Source organism: Hemiscyllium ocellatum, chromosome 18 (genome assembly GCF_020745735.1).
Source record: "Hemiscyllium ocellatum isolate sHemOce1 chromosome 18, sHemOce1.pat.X.cur, whole genome shotgun sequence".
Taxonomy (NCBI): Eukaryota; Metazoa; Chordata; class Chondrichthyes; order Orectolobiformes; family Hemiscylliidae; genus Hemiscyllium; species Hemiscyllium ocellatum.
The window spans coordinates 28,588,095-28,615,864 of NC_083418.1; positions in this window are offsets into that span (position 1 = coordinate 28,588,095).

Sequence of the window (27,770 nt, forward strand, 5' to 3'; positions counted from 1 at the left end):
CAGACGCCAGAGCTGGATTTTAACAAAATGGATGCAGAAGGAATGGATGCTTTTTGGGATCATATTCTTCTGTGTGATTCTCTCTCATGGTCAGATGAGTGCGGAACATGTTTCTCCTGTACGTGGAGGAACAAAACCATGTTCTGATGCAGAATGCATGGCAATTTTTTTATCCGCTGCACTTGTAATGAAAACAAATAGCCAAGCTGATTATGAACTGGAACCTTCTAAATGGTTACAGCAAATTGCAAAAGGCACAACACTCCAGCAGATGTCAGTCCAATCACTATCACCGTAACCTTAAATTGAGTTGCATAGCAACAGGAATGTATTGGTAAGGATTTTTCACAAGTTTCCTGTAAATCATCTTCAGGTGCAATGATATCACTTTTCAAAAGGACTTTGACTAATTAGAAATGAGATAATCCACTTATGAGTTTTATAAACTATTTGCCAATCCATTTTGCCAAATGCCTGAAAACAAAGGCTGCTTGTGATTTTTCCAGAACATTTCTTGTTTTCTTAGGGATTCTCTTTTGACATTTGCCTTTTTCTCCTCAGCAATGGGTAAAAGAAACTCTTACCAAGATGGTGTGGCTGTGGACATTATTGAACAAGATTATGGATGCAATGAGGAAAATGGTTTGTGATTTCACCAGGTCAAGAGAGGTAATTACATTTGCTGATTTGCCTATATCCTATGATTTCAGCCCCCACCTACTTTCCCTATACCTTATGAAACATATTCCATTCCATCATTGCTCACTTCCATTGATTCAACTTTCAGCAGTACTCAGCCCTTATTTTCTGTGACTTCTTCACTTGCTGATTCCTTCACTTCTCATTGCTCCACACTTCAATGCCTATGTAACATAAGACCATAAGACCCAGGAGCAGAAATTAGGCCATTCAGCCCATTGAATCTGCTCTGCCATTCAATCATGACTGATAGGTTTCTCAGCTGCAAATGTGTTGCTGGTCAAAGCACAGCAGGCCAGGCAGCATCTCAGGAATAGAGAATTCGACGTTTCGAGCATAAGCCCGATAGGTTTCTCAACCCATTCTCCCACTTTCTCCCCGTAACCCTTGATCCCCTTGACAATCAAGAACCTATCTATCTCTGTTTTAAAAACACTCAATGACCAGGCCTCCACAGCCTTCTGAGGCCGTAAATTCCATGGATTCACCACTCTCTGGCTGAAGACGTTTATCCATATTTCCATTCTAAAATGTCTTCTCATTACTTTGAGGCTGTGCCCTTGGATCTTTGTCTTTCCTTACCTTACTCAGGAGCTTCCTGTGTGGCTGCCTGGCCTGCTGTGTTTTTCCAGCACCACATTTTTCATTTCTGGTACTCCAGCATCTGTAGTCCTCACTTTCTCCTCCTACCTGTGTGGCACCTTGTCAAAGGGCTTCTTGAAGTCCAGATAGATAACATCCATTTGTTCTCCTTGGTCTAACCTGCTCATTATTGCCTCAAAGAATTCTAACAGATTGGTCAGGCATGACCTCCCATTGATGAAACCATGCTGAATTTGCCCTATTTTACCACACACTTCCAACTATTCAGAAATTTCATCCTTCATGATGGATTTCAGGGTTTTACCCACAACCAAGGTTAGGCTAATTGGTCTGTAACTTTCTATCTTTTGCCTTACTCCCTTTTTAAACAGGGGTGTCATGTTAGTGATGTTTCAGTCTCCTGGACCTACCTGATTATTGTGATTCTTGAAAGATCACCACTAATGCCTCTGCTATCTCTTCACCTATTGCCTTTAGAACCCTGGAGTATCGTCCATCTGGTCCAGGTGATTTATCTACCTTCAAGCCACTCGGTTTTTCTAGCACCTTCTCCTTGGCCACCATACTCAGCTCTGCCCCCTGACTCTCTTGAATCTTTGCGATGTTACTCATATCTTCCATTGTGAAGACTGACACAAACGAATTAATCAGTTCCTCAGCCATTTCCTTGTTCCCCATTACTATCTCTGCAGCATCATTTTCCAGCAGTCCAATGTCCACTCTTGCCATTTGTGTATCTAAAGAAACTTTTACAATCTTCCTTTATATTATTGGCTAGCTTACCTTCATATTTAATCTTTTCACTCCTTATTTCTTTTTTTGTTACCCTCTGTTGGTCTTTGTAAGCTTCCCAATTCTCTAGTTTCCCACTGTCCTTCACCACATTATATGCTTTCTCTTTTGATTTTATGCTATCCCTGACTTCCCTAGTCAGCCATGGTTGCCTCATCCTCCCTGTACCATGCTTCTTTTTCCTCAGGATGAAACTCTGCTGTATTTCCTGAATTACTCCCAGAAACTCCCGCCACTGCTGTTCCACTATCTTTCCTGCTAGGCTCCTCTCACAGTCAATTCTACCCAGCTCCTCCCTCATGCCTCTGTAGTTGCCTTTATTCAGCTGTAATACCATTACTTCTGATTCTATCTTCTCCCTCTCAAATTGCAGAGCAAATTCAATCATATTATGATCACTGCCTCCCAAAGGTTCCTTCACCTTATGCTCCCTTATATAAGGCATCTATCTCATTGTCACTTTCAGCATACACACTGCACTTATCTGATGAATACCTGATCATTGGTTATTCACAACACACCAGCTTTTCCCGAAAAGTATCACTAACCTGAAAAGTTGGACTTCACTTTACTATGAGCTTTGGGATTTCTAACATTGAGGGAAGGAGCAGTCCTTACCTGCACAAAGCAACAGTAGGCCTGGTTTGGCAATATTCCTGGAGGTGGGCTCTTAATTCACAGTCTGTGATTCATCTCTCCCACTGCCAATTGATTAAGAAGTTATGTGGGCTCCTTTTGCTACTGCTGCTGCTGCTGCTCCAATCAGAGACCAGGCAGCTCTGATGCCTTAGCAGTGCTCCAGGTAGGGAGTGCTGCTGATCACACAGTTTGAATGATCTCAGGTACCTCCAGGTAGGCCAATCAATGTTAAGAAAAATCAGACATAATGTTGGAGCCAAGCAGATGCCTTCCCTATTTAAAACTGTCCATTGCATCTTCAGTCCCAATGTCTCCAGGTTGTTAGTTTTTAGTCAACAAACTGCGGAGTTAAACTTTGAGCATTCAAGTCAGGAGTGTGATGGAATACTCCCCACTTCCCTGGACGAGTGGAGCTCCAACAACATTCAAGAAACTTGACACCAGCCAAGGTTGCCTGCTTGATTGTCTCGACATCCACAAGCATTCCACTCCCTCCACCTCTAATGTTCAGTCGTAGCACCATACACCATCTCCAAAATGCAGTGCAAAAATGCACTGAGGCTCCCTAGACAGTATCTTTCAAATTCACAACCATTACAGCTAGAAGGACATGGTGATCAGATACATGGAACACTGCCATCTTCAAGTTCCCCTCCAAGTCACTCTCCATGACTTGGAAATATACTGCCATTCCTTCACTGTCGCTGGATCAAAATCCTGGAATTCCCCGCTGATGGGCATTGTGGGTCTACCTGCAGTGGTTCAAGGAGGCAGCTCACCAGCACCTTCTCAAGGGCAATTAGGGATGGGCAATAAATGCCGGCTTAGCCAGCCATGCCCAGATCCCCACGAGTGAATAAAAACAGAGGTTAATATGTAGCTCTGTAATTAAGACATAATTTGTTTAAATTTAATAAGAAGCTGATGTTTTTGTAGTTTTTACTACTCTGTATTTTCACCTTATTGTGTGAAATAAAGCAGCTTGAGAATTCACATCCACCTTTATCTTAGGAAAATGTTCAAAAGACACCAATATCCATTTTAAATCATAATAGTATGGATTCAGATATTCCAGTTGTTATTCAAGCGTTGATGGGAGTTGCATATGGGGACTCTATGGGAATCTTCATTGTAACAGACTCTTAAGGAATTTCCAGGGAAATTGAAGATTCCACTGGGAAATTTCACAACCCCTGGAATCCTTTGGAAGTCTGAATTTAGGTTGGAGAGGATTCCGATAAAGCTAAATAAAGTGTTACTCTGGAAAGGTTAGACTGTTAATTACAAAATCTAACTTCTGAGTAACTATTCAACTGACCCCACTCTTACCTCTCACATCTTTAGCTACATCAGATCCCTCACACACCCAGACACTGACCCAACACTCCTCTCTCTCTTCTCAGAATCTAACACCCCTTGACTGGACCAATACCCCACACCATGGATTTGCTCATTCATTGCCCCGCTCCAGGCTCATTCGCCCCCTTCCCTCACTCCACCCAACTCTCTCTTTCCCTTTCATCAGATCCTTTCCTCTCTTCCCCATGCTCAGTCTCACTCCCTATTACATCACTCCATGTTTTTTAGCTCCCCCTTCCTCTAAGGCCCCATCCTCTTGCTCATTATCCTCCCATTTGGACCAATCCTTCCTTTTCCCTGTACCTCCCACTGCTTCTTTCATAAACTCACTCTTCCCGTCCCAAAGTCCAGTTATTCTGCTAACTCTTCCGCTACCTAGGTATCTGCCAGAGTAGGATGTTTCAGCCAAAGCTCAACTCCATCCATTTCTTCCTCGTTTTTTTTCTCTTTTCTTACTTGTTTTCTCTCTTGGCATTTATTTTGTTGTTCCCTTCACTCCTGGCGTCTGTACTGACTAGGCGAGGCGTCCCCTCATCCTGACCCAGCCATGGCGCTCTCTTGGTCCAACATGGCGATCTCGCGGCCCAGTGTGGTGGTGTCTTGGTTACGGTGGATTTGGCCCAGTTATATTCCGGGCGCCCTAGGAGGAGATCAGAAAGGTGGCAGCTTCAACAGGCTGATGCAGGAAGAGCAAGTGGTGAGGGATTTCCTGCCATATCTACGGTGGAGTAGTTGAGAGCACTCCTCTGGACAGTGAGGTGAGCAGAGGACTCATCAAAGACCATTGGACCTCTAACCTAATACCTTTTTTTTTTAATTAATATTCAGAAAACATTAATGTTAATTATTACCTTATTTCTTTATTTTTCTACTTATTCTATGATGGTAATGCTTATCTTGTTAAAGTTTGTTTCTGCTACTACTTTGTTCCGAAGATTTTTGTACTTAAGTACCTTTGTACCTAAGATGGCGCAATGTGTCGTGATACTATACACTGTTCACTGTAATCCTGTACTTGAGTACATGTTACAATAAAAATCCAAATCTAAATATTAATCTTCCCCTATTCTGGACCTGGTGCTGTGGAAATGCTGCTGTCTCTTGCCCCCACTCCTGACCTGACACACACACACACCCATACCTGCTCCAAACTCACTGTTCCCCTCCTGCTACCCCTGATCCACTGCATTCACCTTTCCCCACTGGGGGACCTGACCACCCCCAGGACCTGACACGTAGCTTTCCCTAACACACCTCCAGCACCTACACATATGTTCCACCCATCTTGATCTATCCTAACGGCCCCATTGGTGCCTGGTACCTTACCCCCTACCCACTTGGCATCCCACTCACCTACCATCCTAACCCCCACCCCTTGGCAGCCTATTCTACCTGCACCTTACCCACTGGGACTCTGATGCCTCCACATCCGGCACCTAACCTCACAACTACTTTGACAGCTGTTAAAGCAGCTGCTTATAATTCCAGAAATTGAAACGCCAGAATATGGCAGTTTACTGCTGTGAACTGTGGCGTATGGTTTGCCTTCCCTTGGCAGTTTCTACACCAAGAGAGAACTGTCAGAATACAAATTCATCTTGACAGAGTCTGCGTGAGGCTGCAACTGCTGGGAAAAACCACTTTGCTTCTTATAATTTCAAAGGGGTGTTGAAAATGAGTCAAGACCAGTTTACCCTTCATAAAACCATGCTGACTTTGATAGATTGTGTTTTAACTTTCCAAATGTCCCATGCCTACTTCCACAGAGTCCAAGTTAAACACACCCAATGATGTAGCCTCGATACCATTACCACTTGAAGAAGATGACTTCCTTCATAATGGATTCCCACAATTTCTCAATGGCTGACATTAAACGAACGGATCTAAGGTTTCCTCCTTTCTGCTTCCCTCCCTTTTTCAATAATTGCAACACTTGCATCTTGCTGATCCAGTGGAAACTTTCCAAACCCAAAAAATTTGACAAAATTAAAAGTAGCACATTATCTGTTATCACTTCCTTTAAGACTCCTTTATGTAAGCCATCAAGCCCTGGGGACATGTCTGCCTTTAATCCCAATATCTTGTTGAGCACTTTTTCCCTAGAGAAGGCAAGTGTTTGCCCTTTGCTATAATCTTTGCCTTATCTGTTGCTATTAGAATGGTTTCAATTAGATTAGATTACTTACTTACAGTGTGGAAACAGGCCCTTCGGCCCAACAAGTCCACACCGACCCGCCGAAGCGCAACCCACCCATACTCCTTACCTAACACTACGGGCAATTTAGCATGGCCAATTCACCTGACCCGCACATCTTTGGACTGTGGGAGGAAACCGGAGCACCCGGAGGAAACCCACGCAGACACGGGGAGAACGTGCAAACTCCACACAGTCAGTCACCTGAGGCGGGAATTGAACCCAGGTCCCTGGCGCTGTGTCCTCCAACATGACATAATATATAACTGTCAAAAAGGATGCTGTTTTGAACTTTGTATTTTTTTCCAAAGTATTTCCTTGTTTCTGGCTGTTGGCTTAACTTGAAAATTTATCCTTTTCATTGCATATTGTGACATCAAAAGTCCAGCTACGATACAGATGAATGGGTAATTGTCCTGTCAATCATATCCACACTGCTACAAATGACTGGATTTGATTTTCTGCAAATAATTTTATTTTTGGTAATTATTCTCCATCATTACATTTTACTGGAGAAATAATCCTGCTTTCTTCAGTGATTCTCATGGTTTGCTGTAGGTCATAACAACATTGTTCAAACAGACTGAGATTGTAAATCCCAGAGTGGAGGAAATGCATCAGATCTAGTTGGGCTGACAGAGAGCTGAGATCTCCACTTCTGTAATAATGAGATGCTCTTTAGATTTTAAAAAAATCATTGCTTTGCATAATCACTTCCTTTTGCATTGCAAAAAATTGGAAAGTCAGTGATCATATGACAGAAAGTTAACTTATCAGCTAACATATCTTCCTTTTTAGTAAAGGCATTAACCTGAATCTTTTAAAGCTTGAGGCTCATAATTTCAATTTAAATGGGGTCTGCTAGACAATATATCATTCTTATATCTTTATTGCCATGCAAAGTCACTCCATTGTGCTACAGTTTCGGAATGTAGATAAACCAGTCTTGACAGAGAGGGCAGAGTGATCAAATTCTTGTTGTTAATTGTGAGCGTTTGACTTGTTGCCAATTGCTGCACTAGTGAGGATTGGCTGGGGAGATTTGTTCCTGATGTCAAGGGTTCCTGCTTCTGAGCCAAGTTCAAACAAAGGGTTAGTAAAGTACCAGTTTCCTTTTCCTTGCTTCACACAGCATTAGTTTAAGAATTTTGAAATCTTTAATTGTCAGCCTCCAGGCTGTATTATACAGGGATGATACTATTGAGTTCCCATGGAAATTCCCTTCAGCATGTCAATCCATTTGCTGCGATTCTTTCATGATTGTTTAAAATTTTAATCAAAATGCTTCATAGGTGCTTTGATAGGTTTTTCTTAAAAAGTGTTCTATAAATGCTCGCCATTTTTTCTTCTTCTTGTGCAATGTCAGCAGGATAACTTCACAATGCTGGGTAAATCCCTGGGATCCAGGATCAATCCCAGGCCTGCTGCCTTTGTGAATCTCAGCCTCTGCTCTGTTAGAGCGCCATACTCCGCAGCAAGAATGAAGGTGAGAAACAGTCACTACTTCTTCCTGGTTTTGTGGCTGGTAAAGAGAGGATCCCTGGCTGAAGATACCAAGATCTACCCACAGGGTTCAGAGTAACAGTTCTGTTTGGTGAGTTAAAAAATCACATAACTCCAGGTTATAGTCCAACATTTCATTTGGAAGCACTAGCTTTCGGAGCGCTGCTCCTTCATTAGGTGGTTGTGGAGTATAAGATCATAAGCCACAGAATTTATAGCAATGGTTTACAATGTGATGCAAATAAACCTGTTGGACTATAAACTGATTTTTAGCTTTGCAGACCCCAGTCCAACACAGGCACCTCCAAATCATCACTGTTCGATGAAGCCCGCCAAGTTAAGTTTTGTAATGGGGGAATGTACCTTTATGAGACTCATTGATTTCTTAGATACACTTGCCTGATGGCGAGGCTTTAAATTGAAATGATGTGGGGTCTCTTGTGATGCAGTGTTAGTGTCCCTATCTCTCAGCCAGAACACCTGGGTTCAAGTCCCACCTACTCCAGATGTGTGTTATAACATCTCTAAACAGGTTGATGAGAAAATGTTGAATTGAAATGAGATCCTAGTTTGCATTTAATGAGTCCAATGGAAACTTCACCTCCTCCCCAAATGAGTTGTGTTAAAATCACTGATCAGCTGGTGGAGTTATTGCAATTGAATTATTTCCAGCAATTGTTCCCAGCTGACTAGGGAAGTTAAAGATATTTTTACTTAGCCTGCTCAGTTGGGCTATGTTATTCCTCTGCAGCAGGTGAGACTTGAACAAGGATCTCTTAGCCCAGAGAGGGGAAAACTAACACTACATCATAGGAGCCCTTTAGGGAAATTAAAACCTTTATGAAATTTACAGCTAATCTTCTTACATTAAGTGCCAAGATCAGTATTTCTGGATGTACACAAGCCAATAGTCTACACTGAGCCACAACCAGGATTTAATACTGAATGAATTAATATTCAGTATTTATGAACAGCTGAGGTGACATCATTGTGCTGGGCCCTTCTATCATTAAGGATGAGGATATTTGTGGAATGTCCTCCTCCAGTGACTTGTTTAATTGTCCACCACCTTTCAAAATTGAATGTGGCAAGTTTGCAGAGCTCAGTTCTGATTGTTGGTTGTAGGATCGCTTAGGTCTGTCTATCACTTCCCGCTTATACTGTTTGGTATGGAAGAAGTCCTGTTTGGTAGCTTCACTAGATTGACACCTGTTTTCTAGGTATATGTGGTGCTGTTCCTGACATTCCCTCCTGCACTCTCCATTGAACCAGGATTGATCCCTTGGCTTGATAGTAATGGTTGAGTAGGGGATATGTCAGGCCATGGGGTTGCAGATCATGCTGGAGTACAATCCTGTTGCTGCTCTTGACTGCCGACAGTGACTCATGGATGCATAGTCTTCAGTTGCTCAACCTTTTCAAAGTATGTCCCATTTAGCACAGTGATGGTGGCACACAACACAATGGAGAGCATTCTTAATGTGAAGGCAGGACTTCACCTTCACAAGCACTGTGTGGTGATCACTCTTACCAATATTAATGTGGAGAATTCCATGTTGATAAGATTTATTCTAATTTGTATTTGCTACTGACAAAGTACTTTCTATAATTCTTCTAATATTCTTCAGGTCTTCAGCATCCTCAGTTCTTCATTTTATTTCCCTATAATCTTGTCTGTTTATGTAACTTAATGATGTTTTAACATTGTGTAGTTCTCATGTTAAACTCTAACAAAAAAAGTCTAAAATCTTTATCATGGAATTTGTCCAAAAATATTAAACAAGATGGTCCACATAAGTAACAAGCTCTGAAGAGTTGGTGAATATGTAGATTTCAAAATTTTGTAGACCCAAGATTAGGCTTCATGCCTCCTTCTCAAGTATTGATTATTTCCATTGACTCATATGTAATTTCCTGGAAAGTTAAATAACTATCATTTGAACACCTTCTTATCTGTCTTCACTAACCTTCACCAAAGCCAATATTATCAGCATCTAAAGCCAGTTTAAATGGCTTCTTATGATTAGGAGCTGCTAAACTGGTGCAATGGTCAGTCCAGCTTTTAAGTTGTTAAAGGCACATGGACATTATTTTGCCTATTCAAATTTCTTGTCTCTCTTCAATAAACCCGTCAAAGGAGGTTCTATAGTGCAGAAACGTGGACCAAATTTCCAAAAACAAAACACTCATGCCAATATGTCGTAGAATGCCATGTTTTGTCTTAGGCATAGTGGTTACTTTTGTTGTTTTAAATACTACTTTCTTTGTCTCACGATGTAGTACAAATTAGTCAATTCACTTTGGCAAATTGACTTGTAGACAGACTTGCGATTCCTTGTAAATGTTCTTTCTAGGTCTCGCTGAACATCAACCAAACTGTCTACAAGGTAGTTGTATAATCCTGTAATGACCTTGATTGTTCATCACTGAAAGGTTACTGATATATTTTTCATTCCAAATGGCATGATGCTCACGTGTAGCTGTCCTCTAAAGCTGCACAATATGCAGATTCCTATTGAATAATGATGGTTGTGAAGAAACGGGATAGGAAGTAATGAACAGGCTTTGGGAGTAGGACAGACTTCCAGTTCATGAATGTGTAGAACATGTGCGAGCAAACCAGCAAATCATGCAGGTTTGTGCATACTATCCACATTGCCCTCAAACTGGAATGTTTACAGCTGCCTGCACCTTCCAGCATTCTCTCAGCTCATACAAGAATGGTCGGTCAATAACAAGGGCTACCCTGGCTCATGACATATGTCAGGGCTCATAGCGACCCATATCCAAGCATCCTGAACGACATGGATTTTCTTTTTGTCTGTTCTAATGGTTAAGGACCAGCTGGCTAGGAGGCTGCTGTATCCTTTATTTAACAAACCTCATTGACTGGCAAGTGTTTCATTCTGTACCATTGTTTGGAATAAAAACAAAGTATTTCTTCTATCTGCTTGGGATGTAATAACCTGGAGGCAGGATGCTTGACTGAGAGGACTCTAAGTCATGTTTGTACCTGTGACGATTCCTTCTAATGCCACACTGACACTGTCTTTGGGTATCTGCTGTCTGGCCTACTCTTTGTGTTGGCTTGCCCTGTCCGACGTTTGGTTTTTAAACCTGACAAACTAAATGGATTCTGAATGAATGTTCTCCTGTGATAAGGCTGTCCTTCTCCTCTCAGGATTTTGTTGTCTGTCAGCTATTCTTCCTTCTTTCTCTTCCAGCACAATCTCGATAGATTTCTCCAAAGTAAAATCTTCTTTGGACTGCAATAAACATCAGCAGTTATAACAATAATTCTTTTCCTTATAAATTCTTATTTCAAAGCTCCACAGTCACAGTTTTCCACTAATCAGTAAAAATCACTAATGGAATTATCAATGGAGTCCCTGTAAGGCTGAACACTTCTGTTAACTATTGCTCTGTCAAGAATCATTACATGTTGCCAGATTGTCAATAGTTTATAGTTCATCAAAAACAACTGTGTCTTTTTTTGATGCTTTGATGATTTATAATGTCATCAGCTACAGGTCATACTGAGCGCTATAGTATATTTGTTTGTTCATCTTGTGATTTAGTGTCTAGATTGGAAGCAGTTCATCTTCTGAAATGTTTTCTCCAAGATGTCTGAATTTTTGTTCTATTTGGAACATTTCTGAAACTGAACATGCTAGTGAGTATTATTCTCTTGCTCTTTGTTCCAAATCAGCTTAGTTATTTGCACAGTAAAGCTTTTCAATTTTGCAATGACTCAATGCTGCTTTCTTTTCAATTTAAAGGCTTTTTAATCATCAATTAAAACTATGCAGCTTTACCCGACAGACTTTTAAATCTTCTGGATAGGAGTGCTGTTTAATTTATTTGGCTGAAAGGCTCTAACTGTGTAGTATAGAAGCAGTGTTATTGCTGTTTTATATTGAATTTCCTTACTTCGAATCTTGAAATTTTCTAATACCATTGTCCGGCTATCAGACTTTGCCTAAATTTTTGTGGCCAAGCTGGAGGTTTGTGTTTTATTGTTGGCAAAAATGGACAATTATCCACCTTTCCCAGCCTAATAAAGGAAGTCCATCCTTTTCTACAACTATCCCAAATAACATCTGGTGCCTGTGGCCTAAATTAATTCTGTTTGTCTGGACTCCAGTTTAAATTATGGGATCTCCCACTCTTATTGCAGCCTTAATAGTTCTTTAGCTGTGGCCTTTAGTTAGACACTGACCATATTAAGTTTTTAAATTGACCTTTTGTCATTTTAATTCTGGCTTCACTACTTTATTGGTGCTGCAATCTCAGTTTAAAATATATCTATGAGCCTTGATTTGCCCACTGTGGATGTGCCTCATGGTGTCCATTCACCACAGTATCACTGCTTGTTGTGAGCTGTAACTTTCTAGCCTTCTCACCCTGATTAGTGCCATTAATTAAATATTTTTTCCACTTGCCCACTGGGTTTTTTAACTTTGGTCTCAGAGTTCCAATGGAGATTTTTCTTCCTTGTTGAAGCTCTGATCAGGACGGCTGCTGCTGCATGTTGTCATGTCCCAGTGGAATCTGTAACTGGCAGATGTGATGAGCCTCTGGCTCACGCTTCAGCACTTCTCTTACCAGGTCTGAAGTAAAAAGTTTTACCATTAAGTGTTGCTTCTCCCTTGTTGATCTTTCCATAAATTGTTTCACCATTGAACTTTACAACTAATAACTGGTGATAAAGGTGGTTGAAAAATAAAGACCACTTGTCCTAATTCTTCTTAGTTAAGTCACTGTAGAGTTATTGGCTGTCTGCCACAATGAGCAGATGTAGTTAGATAATGGAAAATGACAACTTTATTACCACTTCAATCAGGCTCAAGACAAAGTAAAGCAGATAGAATCGTTTGCTATAATCATGGCATCTACCCAACCATAATGGCCAGAATTCTGGGAATTCTGTTACCTACAGTTCAAAACTGAGTGAGGCAGTGTCAGCTGAGTTTGCTATTGCCTTGCCTCCACAAGCAGCTGTTAAGGTGAAAAGGTAGAATCCACTCTCCTCCTGAATCTGCACTCCTTTCAGTTTCTGAAATCAGTGTCCTCAGCATGCTAATATTTACATGTGCTGAAAAATGTGTTGCTGGAAAAGCGCAGCAGGTCAGGCAGCATCCAAAGAGCAGAAGAATCGACGTTTCTGGCATGAGCCCTTATTCCTGAAGAAGGGCTCATCCCCGAAACGTCGATTCTCCTGCTCCATGAATGCTGCCTGACCTGCTGCGCTTTTCCAGCAACACATATTTCAGCTCTGATCTCCAGCATCTGCAGTCCTCACTTTCTCCTAGAATATTTACATGTTGTCAGAGTGAAGCCATCTTAAGTGCCAAATACTATTCTTTTATCTAGTGCTCTTTCTATTGTCCAATTAGTTTCCGAGGTTTTGACATATGTTCTTCTTTGTGGCTTATGTAATTCCTTCTTAAATGCCATTTGTGGCTATGCTTTTCACAGATGGATAATCCTCTCCATGAAACTGTTTCTTCTCATTATCTTATTTCCAGTACTAATTCCAAATTAATGAGACTTTGGTACAGTTTCACTAAACTAGTGGAACTAACCACTTACTACTTACTCTCTTTAATTCACCTTAACCTCCCAAGCTGCAGTTAATATATCAGCTTGTATTTTTTCATCCATTCTTGACAAGTGGGTGTCACTGGCTATGCCAGCATTTATTGTCTGTCCTTAGTTGCTTTTGAGAAAGTGGTGGTGAGCTATCTTCTTAAACTGCAATTGCCTGTGTGCTGTAGGTAGATCCATATTGAAGGTAGGGAACAACAATATAATTCCAAGCCAGAATGATGAGGGCTTGGAAGGTAATTTGGCAATGGTGGTGTTCCCATGTGTCTGCTGCCCATGTTCCTCTGGATGAACGTGGTCATACATTTAGAAAGTATTATCAAAGGAACTTTGATTAATTTCTGCAGTGCACCTTGTAGGTAGTACACACTGCTGTTATTGATCGTCAGTGGTGGAGGGAGTGAATGCTGAGAGATGTAGTGCCAATCAAGCGGGCTGCTTTGTCCTGGATGGAGCCAAGCTTCTTGAGTGTTGTTGGAACTGCACCTATCCAGTCAAGTGGGGAATATTCCATCACCCTCTCGATGTGAGCCTTGTGTCACAGATACTGAATTAGCCACATGGAGAAACGTAATTTGGAGAACCATGGGTTTGTAACATGTGATGACAGTTTTATCAATTGGCCAATCGACTTGTCCCACAATTTACTGCCCCGGAGCTATACTTATCAGGAAGACTTTAGACATCATTTCGAGAGTGTGTTGCTGGAAAAGCACAACAGGTCAGGCAGCATCCGAGGATGAAGGGCTCCAGCCCGAAATGTCAATTCTCCTGCTTCTCGGATGCTGCCTGACCTGCTGTGCTTTTCCAGCAACACACTCTCGACTCTGATCCCCAGCATCTGCAGTCCTCACTTTCGCCCTTCTGACATAATTTGTTTTATATAAATAGGAACAACTGTTTATTACTCATGAAAATTACTTGTAAAAATTCTATGAATGGCAATGAAGTAAACTTTTAAAATCATGAACCAACCTGACTATTACCCCAAAATCTTCTTTTATCTATACATCAGCACTTGAACCTGACAGGCACGACCAAAGGTTAGTACTGGAGGTTAGCTATTAAATTAAAGATAGAAAGCGAGAAAGGTGGTAAGCCATTGGCTCGACCCAGTATTTGAATCTCAGACTCGCAGTTCTGACCCCGAAATGTGCTAAACCCCTCTAAGTAGCTCTATCACATTCAGTAATGAAACAGTTGAAACTTTTGATAGAGCCACTGCATTGCATTGGTTCCTTCGTCTATGCAGCCTCCTTGTGGCACCTTTACCAATCAGACACTCACAACACAGCTTCTCACCGAATATGGTCTTCCAGTTCGACCTTTACTGCTGTAGTCCCAAGCATCTGTTCTTTGCTTCAAGCAGTGTCCCTGTGGTTCCCTCCCCCAGCAAGCACTCATGGTGTGTCTCCTGTCCAACAACAACCTTTTCTCGGATATCACTGCTCAAGCTCTAGCAGTCAACCCCTCACATAGGGCTGCAGAGTTTGGCAACACAACTCTACACACCCCTACCCATTTTTCCCTCCAGATTGTAACTTTTCTTACCACTTGCTTTTGCTCCTGATGCGAGATCAGAGCGTTAAACTCCCTCTTAGCTCTGGTTGCCTTTCTCCGGGTTATTTATTAGATTAGATTAGATTACTTATAGTGTGGAAACAGGCCCTTTGGCCCAACAAGTCCACACCAACCCGCCGAAGTGCAACCCACCCAGACCCATTCCCCTACATTTACCCCTTCACCTAACCTGCACATTTTTAGACTGTGGGAGGAAACCAGAGCACCCGGAGGAAGTCCACGCAGACACAGGGAGAATGTGCAAGCTCCACACAGTCAGTCGCCTGAGGTGGGAATTGAACCCGGGTCTGTGGCGCTGTGAGGCAGCAGTGCTAACCATTGTGCCACCGCACCACCCCCAGCACATTATTGGAGGGGTTGTTAGTGGTCAGCGGTCATTCCCAATCTGTGTTGATTCCTAATGTCCTCATGGTCAATAACATTTAAAAAGTAATGTTAGAAGTTTATAGACAGAAACATTAGAAAGAACAAATAGAGTTATAACACTTGAAGATTTTGGAGAGTCAGGAGGTGAGTTATTTGAAGCAGTATTCCTACCCTCTGACTTTCTCTTGTAGCCATTGTGTTTATATAGTGAATCCAAATGAGTTGCTGGTCAATGGTGATCTCCAGGATGTTGACAGTGGGGGATTCAATGATGGTTACACCATTAAATGCCAAGGCACGATGGAGATTTTCTCTTCTTTGAGATAGTCAAAGCCTGGCACTTCTGTGGCACAAATGTTGCTACCCACTTGTCAGCCCAAGCTTAAGTATTGCTGTATTTGAACATGGACTGTTTCAGTATCTGAGTAGGTACGAATGGTGCTAAACATTGTGCAATCATCAGCATTCTTCCTCACTTCTGACCTTACAGTGAAAGAAAGGTCATTCTTGAAGCAATTGGTGAAGCAGCAGAAGATGATTGGCTTCGGATACCACCCTGAGGAACACCTGCAGACATGTCCTGGAGTTGACATGGTTGATTTCCAACAACCATGTCTTCTTTTGTACTAGGTATGACTCCAACCAGTGGAGAGTTTGACCCTGATATCCATTGATTCCAGATTTGCCAGGGTACCTCGAATCCACACTTTGTTGAATGCAGCCTTGATGCCAAAGGCTGTCACTGCCATTTCACCATGAGAATTCAGCTCTTTTGTCCATGTTTGAACCGAAGCTTTAATGAGGTCAGGAGATGAGTGGCCTGGGGAACCCAAACTGAGCATCACTGAGCAGGTTATTGCTGATTAACTGCTGCATGATGGCACTGTTGATGATACCTTCCATCATTTTACTGAAAATTGACAGTAGCTTGATTGTGTGGTATATTTGAACAGGTTACATATGTCCTACTTTTTGTACATAGGACATAGCTGGGAAATTTTCTGCTTTGTTAAGTAGATGTCAGTGCTGGAATTGTACTGGAACAGCCTGGCTACGGGAACACCAACTCGTTTATGAAAAATATTTGGCCTCTCACCTGACTATGAACCCAGTCAATTTACATTCCATATGACATAAAAATGCATGCAACCATACCTTGTAAAAATTCTTGCTTTTGTATCTAATGCTCATAACAGAATTTCCCAGATTCCATTTGCATTTCATGGCTTTTACTAATCTTAATACTGCTTTTAAAGATTTGTATCTGTACTCGTAATTTTGTCTCTCTACTCCCTTGAGAATGTTACCCTTTGGAATATATTTCCATTTTCTACTCCTTTTTAACATATCCAAGTACTTTACAATTGTATCTGTGCAGCTCTATTGTTCAACTCCATAACTTATCAATATTCTTCTGAACTCTCACATTCTTCATTCTGATTTGCAACACCCTCCAGTATTTAAAGAAAATAAAATAAATAACAATGCAACAAAGTTATTTTGACTTTCAGGTGATTCTGGTACAGACCCACATAAAGGAACCAATTCATTTTAAGACAAGAGACTGCATCAGAATTTAATCAACAAGTAAGAAGCAGGAGAACTAATGTTCTTTTGCTATACAGTTTGGGGAGTACTCAAGGCTGGTTTAAAAGCAGAAGAAAAAATCACATACCAGTTGCATTCGATGTGTATCCTCTCTAGGCCAGTAGAAATTTCTTTGGGATCTTTCAAAACAGTTTAATAATTATACATATGAATGGGGTCACATTAGAAGATGAAACAAATGGCTATTTGGATGTGCACTCAGAGGATTCATAGGGTTCTTTGAACAAGGAATATGTATTAATGTAGCACCTTTACAGGAGCATCATCAAGTCTATTTGACATTGAGCCATGTTATGTACTCTGGGGAAATACTTAATATGTATGTTTGGATGATGGTTCTTTTTGAACTATGATTCTCTGGCAAATGATTTCTCGTAAAAATTAACTTGGTTCGAATAACACATCAGCTGACCGAGTTGTTCAGGAATTAAATACCTAGTCTAATTCCTGGATAATTATCAACTGATTCCCAACTCACCACATTCCCTCCCCCAACTATTCATGCCCTTTATACCTCTGACTCCTGACTTAGCTTTCAATCTACTTCTGGGATCTGACTTCCTACCTGTGCCCCAGGGCCACACAAACACCTTCCTGACCACCAGGCCTAACAACCTCCTCACCTTTGCTCCCAATATCCCATCTCCCGGGACTCAGCAATCTCCCAGCATTTGCTGGACAGAACACCTCATCCCTCCCCACTGGAACACATACCTAGAATTAGACTTCGAATTTCTCTTCATGAGTGAAAGAGTGGAAGAGTAAGACATTTGTATTAAGATTGATTAGACCACAATAAGAATGTACAGAAATTAAAGCCATATCGAACACACTGATTTTGTTAAAATTGTGCCAGGGCTGATTTATTTCTTTAGATTTAGTTCCTCCAAACTTGTGTAAGATAGCAAGATTCTCTCAATCACTTCACTCCATCACAAGCATTTATTCTCTCACCGAGATGGTATCTCGCTTCTGAAAGTCTTCTTTAAATAGACTTCACTGGATCTTTTTCTGCAGCAATGAGGTAACTATTATAAGGTTGAGCAATTTGGGCCTCAATTATTGATTAGGTAATGTTTGGGAAAGGGTGAAGGTTTAGTCTGATGTTGCATGAAACGTGCATTTGTAAATTGCGCATGGGACTTTCCAATCTCCAGCATAGTGTGACGAACGATGGCTAATTGGCAAAAATCCAAAACTCAGATTCTCGCTGAAAAGATAAATATCAGTGATTAAGTTCCTACCACTTAGATGACAAATCAACTTTCTCATTATCAGATGGCACACATTTACATTTCATCAGTAATTGGCTGAAATTAGCCTCGCCTTCCCAAATAATTTATACCCAATCAAGAAAGGGGATGCTTCAGAAATTTGACAGAAAAGACCTAACCAGTTAAAACTCTTCACCCACCTCAGGGTAACTACTTGCTTCTTTGCCCTGAGAGCAGTTTGGCTGTAAATAGTGTATACACACACACTGTCAATTCTGCAACTATATTCTCATGTCCAAGACGATCAAGGAAACCTGCCATCTCCAGATTGAAATGGCGCATGGCAAACAGCGAGCAGCTTATCATGGCAGGGCAGGTTTGAACATGTTTGCAAACGGCTGGGTATTACTGGGCCACGGGGCTTTGAAAATGGTAAATGGGAAGGCGCATTATCTGAATGTTATGGAGCCATGCAACTGGTTATGGGGAGGAAAGACAAGTTTGACAAGATTGTACTCCAGTCTGTCTAGGGGAAGAGGACTGCACTTTAGTCAGTCCAGGGGCTGTGCTTCACTCATTGCCACTTCCAGTCGCTCTGGGAAGCAGTAAGAAATGCAACAAAGGAAGCAAATCTAATTTTTAAAAAAATGCTTTTCTCATTAACCTGTTCACCTCTGGAACAGGTGGGACTTGAAACAGGGTCTCCTGGCTCATAGACAGGGATACTACTATTGCACCACAAAAGCTCCCTAAGCAAATCTAATCTATAAGCTGCCCTGTTGGTACAAGCCTGACAACTCAAGTACTAGATGTTCTGTCATCATTTTGGGTGCCACTGCCACTTAAGGGCAAGTGTAGCAAGAGCTGGGTATTAGTGGAGGGGTTACAGTGGTTGTCAGTGCTATCATACCAAGGTCACATTAGAAAGATTCTGCTTCATCCTCCCTGAAAGGAAGCTGACAATTGTAGAGGGAGAAGGTGGATTGGTCATAATTTCAACACCTCAGACATTGAACATTTTCACCAAATTTGCCCATAAAGAGCTGCCCGCCAAAGCCACACACGATACTGATTTAATGTAACCCATGACTCCATTTATACTTCTCGCTGCCTTGTCATCAAGATCCCTCCCAACCCGGTTATAATCTCTTCCAACCTCTTCCATTGGTCGGAAAATACAAAAGCATAAAAGCATGTACCCACAGATTCAAGAACAGCGTCTTCTCACTGTTATTAAACTGCTGAATGGACCTATCAAATTTTAACTTTAATGCTGATCTCGCCCTTTGTGCACTTTCCCTGCAGTCGTAACATTATATTTTTTGCTCTGTTCTAATACCTAGTATGTGTTGTATGGTATGATCTGCCTGTACTGCACGCAAAACAAAACTTTTCAATGTGTCTGGGTCCATGCGACAATAATAAATCAAATCACATCAAAAAAAGTAGGAAAAATTACAAAGTGATTGATTCTCCTGGTCTTGATGAGTAGGTGGGAGCGTGAATGTCTTGGCGAAATATGACTATCTGCAGGACATTATTGTCTCCATAAATCTTACAAAAACCACACCAAGAATGGTACTGATCAACCTTGCCATTTTTGCTTTTCAAAAGAAAATGCTGCTATCAACTCATCAAAAGGCAACAACAGCAAGAGCTACAGCAGCAGTTGGCTCAGTACCCGTCTGCAGAGGCACAAGAGCCTGAAGAGGGAGGACTCAAGTTGATGATGAACATTGACCCAAAACCAAGTCTGCAGAGATTGATGCTGCTATCTGCAGACAACCACTGGCATTATCAACAATGCTTCAGGACCTCATGGGTAGCTGTCTCCAACTAGCTGCTGGACGAGCATCTGCCTCTTCATGAAACTAAAGAGAATCCAATTTCAATTGACTTAAAGGTGATAGAGGCCTTCAATTTCTATGCCAATTGATTATTTCAGGGATCAACTGGGATCTCAATTATTAATTCATCAATGTATCTGAGAGGTCAAAAACAATCATAGAATCCCTACAGTGTGGAAACAGGCAATTTGGCCACACAAATCCTCCAAAGAGTAACCCACCCAGACCCACTACCCTACATATGCCCCTAACCCATACTGAACACCATGGGCAATTTTAGCATGCCAACTCAGCTAACCTGCACACCTTTGGATTGTAGGAGAAAACCCACACAGACACGAGGAGGATGTGCAAACTCCACACAGATAGCCGTCGAGGCTAGAATCGAACCTGGGTCCCTGGCACTGTGAGGCAGTCGTGCTAACCACTGAGCCACCATGCCATCCCTAATGCTCTGTTTGGTCAGATTCACCAATTGGTTAACTTCCCCTTAGAGAGTCAGGCAGACAGGACACTGGCTTTGCTGCTATTGCAGGTTATCCATTGAGTGCAATAGATTGTACACATATAGCCATCAGAGCACTTTATTAGCAACTTGCAATCTTCAGAAATAGGAAAGGCTCCCATGCCATGAATGTGCAGATCATGTATGAGCAGACCAGCAAATAATGCAGTTTTGTGTACATTAACCAGGGAGATGTCACAATGCCCTCATACTGGAACCCTTACAGTTGCCTGCACCTTCCAGTCTCCCCTCAGCTCATACAAGGATCAGTGACAAGCGCCAATCCTCAAACCCTGGCTCATGACATGTCAGGAATCCATCGATTGACACTGAGGAGAGGTACAACATTGCACATGCTTCCACAAGGGCCCTTGTAGAGCAGACCATAGGTCTCCTGAAAATGAATTTCAGATGCCTGCATTGCTCAGACAGTGGAGACTCTGCATCCTATTGCTCACTGTGCCCTCAACAACTTGATTCAAAAAAGTGCGATGTCTTGGAACAAGAAGAAATGGGGAAGCAGAAGTTGGGGATGCTGAGATGGCCCAGATGGATCCTCTGATGGAGGTCACGGTGACAGGAGTATAGTTGAATTAGCTACACAGCACATGACAATCTCACAACATTATGATTCCAGCCAATGTCATACTGGTTAAGTTGGATCCCAAACTAAAATCTGCCTTGATAGATCTTTCTTTTGTTTCTATTTACATGTGGAAAATACTCATGCAATACTACATATTTGGTACTAATAATAAAAAAATAAGTTTTTGTGCACAAGAAACTAACACAAAATAGAACAATACAAGAAGTTTATATAAAACAGAAGTTGAAAAAATTCAAAACACATGTCAATATATTCATCCCATCTATTCCCATCATCATCACTTTCCAGTACTCAAGCACCAAAGAGAAAGTGTACCCTTCCCTTTCCCAACTAGATGTTTGACAAGTTTTTTTTCAGTCTTGAAAGCTTGATAGCCTTTTCCTTTATCAGTCATGCAACTAAGCTTAAACTTTCTTTGCTTAAAATAATCTCCTTCATGTTCTAATCAACCACTTCTGCACTGAAATTTTCCACCTTTGCTTAAAATAACTCCTTCTTGTTCTAACTAAATGCTTCTGGTTTGGAATTTTAAAACTAAAACTTTTATGCTAAGGTAACCTATTCTGTAACTCTTCTGAACTAAGACTTTTCTCCAGGGGTAACTGTTCTTACATCTAACCATAACAATGTCTTCTACAAATTTCTCCCAAAAGTTTCTATCTGTGAGTTTTCAAAGCAAAAACTAATTCTTATTTCTTCTAAATTAAAAGCAAGCTAATCTTACAAAGTTTTTTTTTCTAATTGTAATACTCTTTCACATCCAGTGGGACTCCAGTCAGCTGCTCTCTGATGTATACTGGTTTTTAAAATTATGGTTCTAGAAAGTCTAACAGATTTCTTATGAAACCCTTTCATACAGCAATCAAAACTCACATGCCACTGGTTCAAAATCCAAACTCAAAAATAAACGATGTTGACTTTTGTTATCAAATACCTTACATCACAATAGCCACAAATGTCCAGGGCAATTAATCTACATGGACACATTTCTTTTACTATTCTAAAATGCCCTTAGATCCACCTTTCAATAGACCTCATTGACTGAGAATTTTGCAGTATTATTTGGAATTAAAGCTAAGTCCTTCTTCTTAAAGCTTCTCTGCTGTAATAACATATAGACAGGAAGCCCAGCTCAGAGACCTCTAGGTGTTGTGTTAATTGTACACATCTCTAGCTTTAACTCTCACATTGATAGATGCTAATGGAGGATTGTAATCTTCTTGGCAGAAATGGATACTGCACATGTTGGAGATTAAAGTCAAGATTAGAGTGGTTCTGGAAAGGCACAGCAGGTCAGGCAGCATCCGTGGAGCAGGAAAATCGATGTTTCGGACAAAAGTCCTTCATCAGGAACCCTCATTGCAGCCTGACCTGCTGTGCTTTTCCAGCACCACTCTAATCTTGACTGTAATCTTCTTGTCCGGGAGTGGAGATTGTTTTGAAATATAAAGTTTGGTACAATGTTAGAATCTATGAGTTTGCTGACTTAACATTTCAAAGTTAATAAACTGTTCTGAAATAAAGAGGAAGAACAAGATTGAGAAAAAGAAATGTTGTGCATATATGAAGTATTCAGAGGAAACGTTTTTTACAAAATTCAAGGAAATGACAGTTTAACAATAATGAAAACACTTACAATTAAACACTTCTGGAAACAAAAATCTTACTGAGGGCACTAATTTTTTTAAAAATGAAATTACTTTATAAATAACACCAGAACCGCAAGTCACAGTGTGCAATGACTGTTTAAAAACAAATTTCAGTTCTGCTTTTACATGTGAAAGTACTGGAATATTTTTACCCTTGCACTGGCAGTTTTGGAACAAAAAATATAGTTAGCAAGACAGCTGCTGCCAACCCACAGGTATGTCTAAAAAAATGTCTCCATTTTACCACAATTCATTTTCAAAGTCCTATCCTTAATGTCTTTAACAATCAGGAACACAAAATTCACAAAATGTCACATAAAAAAATGATGACTATTGATTTATTTTTGAAGATTCTGGCTGAGTGACATCTCTTATTACTGGTAAAGTGCTTTCACATTCTGAAATAAAAAGTAATTACGTCTGAGTCATCAAAATTGCCTGTGAACCAATCTCCAAATTCTTAAGTATTACAGAGACAACTCATTATTCTATACAAACATTTGCTACAGTGCTGGATAGGATGGGCAGGTTAAATCCAAAGGTGAAACAATGGACAATATACAAAAAGATTCCAAACTGTGTCTCATTTCATTGACTGTTAGGGCACAGTTCAGGCTCTCTGCTTTAACAAGATGCCAGCTGAAACAATCCATTGTTTATTTTTGTTTCCCAGATTTTTCCTCTATTTGTCTGATGTTGCTTAGTTTAGCTATATTAAAGTGCATCTGATACTGTCAACTATCCAGAGTAGTACATTCAGACTAGAGCATGAAAGCAGGCCACTTGTTAATTCTAGCATTTGTGTAGTTGGAATAGGCTGTAATCAGCTGGACAGCAGATAGCAGAAGCCTGTTCAACTGAAGAGACACTAGTTAATATCACAGCACACAGACAGAAGGTATAGATCTTCTTGTCTATGCAACTGAGTGTTGTAGTTGTTTAAGTATTCAGCTGATGCATGACTGGGGTAAATATTACTATTATTTTAAGGCACAGTTCTTCACAGTTTTTCATATTTTTGACCACATGATGTGCATGCGTGAATGTCAAACACACATTATCTGCTTCAGCATATACAGATTATGTTTTGGCAATTGTAGAGTCCCAGACATTAGCTGTTGAACTTAATTTTTTATTGTTTAGATTTAGATTTAGATTAGATTTAGATTTAGATTATTTACAGTGTGGAAATAGGCCCTTCGGCCCAACAAGTCCACACCGACCCATCGAAGCGCAACCCCCCCAGACCCATTCCCCTATATTTACCCCTGCCCCTAACACTACGGGCAATTTAGCATGGCCAATTCATCAAACCTGCACATGTTTGGACTGTGGGAGGAAACCGGAGCACCCGGAGGAAACCCACACAGACACAGGGAGAATGTGCAAACTCCACACAAAGAGTCGCCTGAGGCGGGAATTGATCCCGGGTCTCTGGTGCTGTCAGGCAGCAGTGCTAACCAATTTCTGAGATCATATCATTTAAAAATTTTAAATTTTACAATTTAAACATCATGGGTCCTACAAGTGTTGTCCTTATTCTTCCTTACCCATCCAAACACGACAGAGAAGAAAGAAGGCTATTTATTTGTCTTGTGTATGGTACTGTGTCAGAAAGAGTTAATGTTGGAGTGGCATTAAACACTATCCAATCTGATAATGCCACACTGTCTGAGACATTATGATTTGGAGAGGCCGGTGTTGGACTGGGGTGTTTAAAGTTAAAAATCACGTGACACCAGGTTATAGTCCTACAGTTTTATTTGGAAGCACTAGCTTTCAGAGCGCCGCTCCTTCATTAGATGCTTCATCAACCACCTGATGAAGGAGCAGTGCACTGAAAGTTACTGCTTCCAAATAAACCTGTTGGACTATAACGTGGTGTCATGTGATTTTTAACTCTGTGATATTAGTATCACATAGACTTGCATGTGATCCCAATGGGGTCATAAGTGACATATGTGATCTGTGAGAGTTTTAAAATCTATGTGTAACTGGTCAATGGAACTTATACCAATTGCTATCAGATAATAAACTACACCTTGTTATGTAAGGCAAGTGCTTCTTCTTGTCAAGACCCAGAAATGTCTATCCTTTAATATTAATAATTATTTGGGCCCTCAGACTCAGCATAAAAAGGGGGGTTGGTAACAGCACTATATATCATTCACCCAGAGCCCAGTGTAGCCTGGTGACCAGCACTGGGCATAAGTGTTTAAATATCTCAGGATATCAATGATGGAGAGAACACATTCAATCCAGGACAAAACAATCTGAAGGCAAGTTGTGATCACTTTATTCACATATCTGATTCAGAAGATAGGGGTAATCAGGCAAAACTGAAACACATATAACAACAAGTAGTTAACAGCTCCTATGGGAACAGCAACGGAGTGAAAACAGCACTTCAGGAGAAAACTTTCACCTCAGAACTGGTAGACAGTGCCGAAAAATAGTATGGGCTAGGAAGAGGCAGCTAGCCGAATTGGGAATTAAATGTTAAAGTCTGGTTGAAGATTTGTAGCTCGGGTGTCCGTTGTTGTGGTTCTGTTCGCCGAGCTGGAAGTTTTTGCTGCAAACGTTTCGTTCCCTGGCTAGGGAACATCATCAGTGCTATTGGAGCATCCTGAGAAGCGCTGCTTTGATGTTTCTTCCGGTATTTATAGTGGTTTGTTCTTGCCGCTTCCGGGTGTCAGTTTCAGCTGCAGTAGTTTGTATGTGGGGTCCAGGTTGATGTGTCTGTTGATGGATCTTCTTACCGTTTCCGGGTGTCAGTTTCAGCTGTAGTGGTTTGTATATTGGGTCCAGGTCTATGTGTCTATTAATGGAGTTTGTGGATGAATGCCATGCCTCTAGGAATTCCCTGGCTGTTCTCTGTCTGGCTTGTCCTATGATGGTAGTGTTTTCCCAGTCAAATTCATGTTCCTGGTTGTCTGAGTGTATGGCTACTAGGGATAGCTGGTCATGTCGTTTTGTGGCTAGCTGATGTTCGTGGATGCGGATTGTTAGCTGTCTTCCTGTTTGTCCTATATAGTGTTTTGTGCAGTCCTTGCATGGTATTTTGTAAACTACGTTAGTTTGGCTCGTGCTGGCTATTGGGTCCTTTGTTCTAGTGAGTTGTTGTCTGAGTGTGGAAGTTGGCTTGTGGGCTGTTATGAGCCCTAAGGGTCGCAGTAGTCTGGCTGTCAGTTCTGAGACGCTCCTGACATATGGTAGTGTGGCTAGTCCTTTTGGTTGTGGCATGTCCTCGTTCCGTGGTCTATCTCTTAGGCATCTGGTGATAAAGTTGCGTGGGTATCCGTTTTTGGCGAATACCTTGTATAGGTGTTCCTCTTCCTCTTTTTGCAGTTCTGGTGTACTGCAGTGTGTTGTGGCTCTTTTGAATAGTGTCCTGATGCAGCTTCGTTTGTGTGTGTTGGGGTGGTTACTTTCATAGTTTAGGACTTGGTCTGTGTGTGTTGGTTTCCTGTGTACCCTTGTGGTGAATTCTCCGTTGGGTGTTCTCTCTACTAACACGTCTAGGAACGGGAGTTGGCTATCCTTTTCCTCTTCTCTCGTGAATCGTATTCCTGTGAGTGTGGCGTTGATGATTCGGTGTGTTTTTTCTATGTCTGTGTTTTTGATGATTACAAAGGTGTCATCGACGTATCTGATCCAGAGTTTGGGTTGGATTTGTGGTAGGGCTGTATGTTCTAACCTTTGCATAACTGCCTCTGCTATGAGTCCCGAGATTGGTGATCCCATGGGTGTTCCGTTGATTTGTTCGTATATCTGATTGTTGAATGTAAAGTGTGTGGTGAGGCACAGGTCTAGTAGTTTAAGTACTACTAGAAACCAACACACACAGACCAAGTCCTAAACTATGAAAGTAACCACCCCAACACACACAAACGAAGCTGCATCAGGACACTATTCAAAAGAGCCACAACACACTGCAGTACACCAGAACTGCGAAAAGAGGAAGAGGAACACCTATACAAGGTATTCGCCAAAAACGGATACCCACGCAACTTTATCACCAGATGCCTAAGAGATAGACCATGGAACGAGAACATGCCACAACCAAAAGGACTAGCCACACTACCATATGTCAGGAGCGTCTCAGAACTGACAGCCAGACTACTGCGACCCTTAGGACTCATAACAGCCCACAAGCCAACTTCCACACTCAGACAACAACTCACTAGAACAAAGGACCCAATAGCCAGCACGAGCCAAACTAACATAGTTTACAAAATACCATGCAAGGACTGCACAAAACACTATATAGGACAAACAGGAAGACAGCTAACAATCCGCATCCACGAACATCAGCTAGCCACAAAACGACACGACCAGCTATCCCTAGTAGCCATACACTCAGACAACCAGGAACATGAATTTGACTGGGAAAACACTACCATCATAGGACAAGCCAGACAGAGAACAGCCAGGGAATTCCTAGAGGTATGGCATTCATCCACAAACTCCATTAACAGACACATAGACCTGGACCCAATATACAAACCACTACAGCTGAAACTGACACCCGGAAACGGCAAGAAGATCCATCAACAGACACATCAACCTGGACCCCACATACAAACTACTACAGCTGAAACTGACACCCGGAAGCGGCAAGAACAAACCACTATAAATACCAGAAGAAACATCAAAGCAGCGCTTCTCAGGAGGCTCCAAAAGCACTGATGATGTTCCCTAGCCAGGGAACGAAACGTTTGCAGCAAAAACTTCCAGCTCGGCGAACAGAACCACAACAACGGACACCCGAGCTACAAATCTTCAACCAGACTTTAAACACTTACGGGCGAGAAACGCTGAGACAAGCCAGGAGATGGGAATCCTGCGCTAACCGCCTAAGCTCAACACATGAACAACTCCGGTTCCTCCACGAATGCAGAAAAAATCAAATCCTGCCACAATGTGTCAAGTACAGACCTCCAGTAAATAATCCACAAGCCAGGGAAACAGCCAAGAAGAACGGATTCAGGATGGTC